This window comes from Myotis daubentonii, chromosome 3 (assembly GCF_963259705.1).
Source record: "Myotis daubentonii chromosome 3, mMyoDau2.1, whole genome shotgun sequence".
NCBI classification, from domain to species: Eukaryota; Metazoa; Chordata; class Mammalia; order Chiroptera; family Vespertilionidae; genus Myotis; species Myotis daubentonii.
In genome coordinates this window covers 214,038,944-214,042,246 of record NC_081842.1, presented here as the reverse complement: position 1 = coordinate 214,042,246, position 3,303 = coordinate 214,038,944, and positions in this window count along the sequence as shown.

Here is a 3,303-nt window from a genome sequence, read left to right as displayed (position 1 = left end):
CATCCACCCACTACGGGGCATTTGGGTTGGTTGTTGCCACCTTCTACCTACTGTGAATAGCGCACTGTGAGGTGTGCAGATTTGGAGCAGGTATGACCCAGATTCTGGGTAGGGCGGTGGCTTGGTTCTGGTGCACGGATATCCTGATAGCAGATATAAGGGCGTCCACATATGCTGGACATGGGGGCGTGCAGACTGCAAACCCCAGCTCACAGGCCCGAAGGACCACCTGGGTGCTCTCATCAGGTGACGGGCTTCCACGGGGTCCAGCCCTGAGCCCAGGGAACCCATCTGCAGCTGAACCTGAAAGGGTGCAGGTTCCTGACACGGGGGAAGTGGGTGGGGAGCAGCCCTCAGACGTGACCCTGTGGGCGGTGACCTGCTGAGGGCCCCTGTGGGCTGTTGCACAGTCAGAAATCTCTCCTCTCTGTGGCAGGACGTCAGCACGTAGGTCACAGAGCACAAGATCAGAGAGGGACAAGGCCTCATCGTCCAGTGCAAGCGCCCCACTCAGGGCGTTTCAGAGATGGGGAAACTGAGGCCCAGGAAGAGACGTGACCTCTTCATTAGTGTCGCCAGTGCCTTCATAGCTACCATTGCCTGGCACTTCCCACGTGCCTGGCACGGTGCTCAGCATGGCCCCTCACACCTCACACTTAGTAAGGGGGGTTCTAGTCCCATTTACTGGAGGGGAACATGAAGGCTCAAGGTGTGAACCCATCGCCTAAAACGCAGAGAAGGGGCAGAAGTGTCGCCAAAGGGAACCAGAGGTTTTCAGCTAAACCCATGCCATTGTGGCCAGTGTCAACTGTCTTTAAGGTTGGCACCGAGTTCTCTTCACCCAGGGGGTTCAGCACCCCAGCTCCTTCCTGCTGGCATCGCCATCCCTCAGCCTACCTCCCAGCCAGAGGCTGAACTTCTCAGGATGTGGCATAGACAGTGGCAAGAGCACAGACATGCATGCAAATCCCAGCTCCACTCCGCGGTAACTTACTTCATCCTACTGAGCCTCAGTGTGCCGCTCTGTAAAGTGGGTCTCTTACCGACACCCACTGCAGAAGGCTGTTTTAAGAGTGGAATGAGTTGCTGTATCCATGTGGCTGGCGCAGAGCTTGGCACACAGTAAGTGCTCCAAAAATAGAACCCAAGCAAACAAGCAGGGCCCCCACCCCTGGCCTCCCCACCAGGCCCTGCATGGGAAGAACTGGAGAGGAGACCACCCCACGGATCCCCGAGCCTGGGCTCCCCTCGGGGATTCGAGCAGAGAAGGAGCCATCTCCACGGGATGATGGGCGAGGCACCACCTTAATTCCACCTCCATCAGACCTCCTCCAGGAGACGCGACCCTTTCACCTCATCAATATTCAAGAGCTTAACAAAAAAAGCTATAACCAGGGAAGTCAGAAATAATGGAATGCAGTATTGATTATTTTATGGTGCGATTAGGGGTAATTACATCTCTCAAATTTTATTTTAATGTTACTTTCTACTACTTTTAGCCTTTTAAAATTAGCCCAAACATCCCCATTTAATGGAACACACATGCCTTCAATTTCAATGTGAAATACTTTTTTTCTGCTAAAGTGTGACCTCAATATATTTGAAAACATAAATTACCCCATGTATAAACCATAAAAAATGAATGATGAATTTAATTCTGGTGAAGCGTGAGGGATTGAGGAGGCAGGCGGCGGAGGTGCTGTTTATCCAGAGCAGAGGGGACAGTCGGAGGCGGGAGGGGGTGGTGGGGGCCAGGGGGGTGCCTGACCTTCAGGGGCACCAGGACGGGCTCAGAGCGGTGGAGGACATAGGCCAGGGAGGACTGGGAGGCTGTGCTCCCTGCGGATGAGCTCACAGCCGGCCCCTCTGCCCACCGCCCCCCCCCCCCGCCCCCCAGTCAGTTTCCAAAGCACTTGCAGTTTCCTGGTCTGGCTTGAGCCTCCCAGCCTAATTCTGCCCCTAACGGGGAGTGCACTTGGTCGCTAATGTGCTGTTGCTCCATTTTATTGGTTCCATTATACAGATGAGCAAACTAAGGCCGAAGGGATTCACCTACAGTAACTGGAGGGATAAGGGCCTCTAGGGCCGGAGGCTGGCTGCGCTCTGTAGCCCAAGAGCTTCCAGCTGTCAGAGAGGAGAGCCTGTTATAACTGCCATGTCCCTGTGGGCATCGGGGCAGTGAGCAGAGTGACCGAGGACACAGGCTTTGAGACCCAACAGCCTTGGGTTTAAATCCTGGCCCCCTCGCTGGAATGCAATGAGGACTCCGTACCCCTGGAAAGCCCTAGCACAGTGGTCGGCAAACTGCGGCTCACGAGCCACACGTGGCTCTTTGGCCCCTTGAGTGTGGCTCTTCCACAAAATACCACGTGCGGGCGCGCACGTACAGTGCGATTGAAACTTCGTGGCCCGTGCGCAAAGTCGGTATTTTGTGGAAGAGCCACACTCAAGGGGCCAAAGAGCCGCATGTGGCTCACGAGCCGCAGTTTGCTGACCACTGCCCTAGCATATTATTGTAGCCCAGGGTCTATGCTGGGAGTCGTGGGGGGAGCTCTGGACCCAAGGATACGGTTTTCAATTCTTGGGCAGGCATTTCTCTGGGGCCTTCGGGACACAGCCTCCAACCCTTTCCTGGTTCTCCCCCTGTCCTCCTTCAACTTTACTCCAGGTGACAAGGACCCTCCCCCAGTACATCGACCCCCACCCCCCACTCCCCAGCAGGCAGGGCCCAGCCCTCCTGTTCACTGCAGTGCCTCCAGCAACAGCATGTTGCAGGAGGGAACTCGCCAGTGCTCTATGAATGAAATGCTCCCACCATCCGGACACCGAGTTGCTAATTTCAGTGGTTAATTCTCAGCCCATCCGCAGTTCTTGCCACATCAGCTCCCTCCTCCCTGCAACGCTTGGTTACCTAGACAGACACCGGTCTGCTTTTCCTCCAACCTCCTTTGTGATTCCTCCTCACCTCACCCTCTGCACCACGGCCCACCTTGGGTCTCTTCTCGACCACACGCTGACCTCACCCTGCTCATGCCCTGAATGGCCATCTAGACCAGCGCTGTCCAGTAGAAATAGTGTGCAAGCCTCTTAGGCAATGAAACAGTTTTGGGGCAGACACATTTTTTAAAAGTGAAATGGACTTCAATACTGTATTTTATCTAGCTGAATATCTCCAAACTATCATTTCAACTTATCAGCATCAAAAATCATCAGTGAGCTATTTTGCCGTTTTCACCCTGAGCCTTTGAAGTCTAGTGTGTCTTTTTCACTTAGAGTGCGTCTCAGTGGGACTAGCTGCGTTGT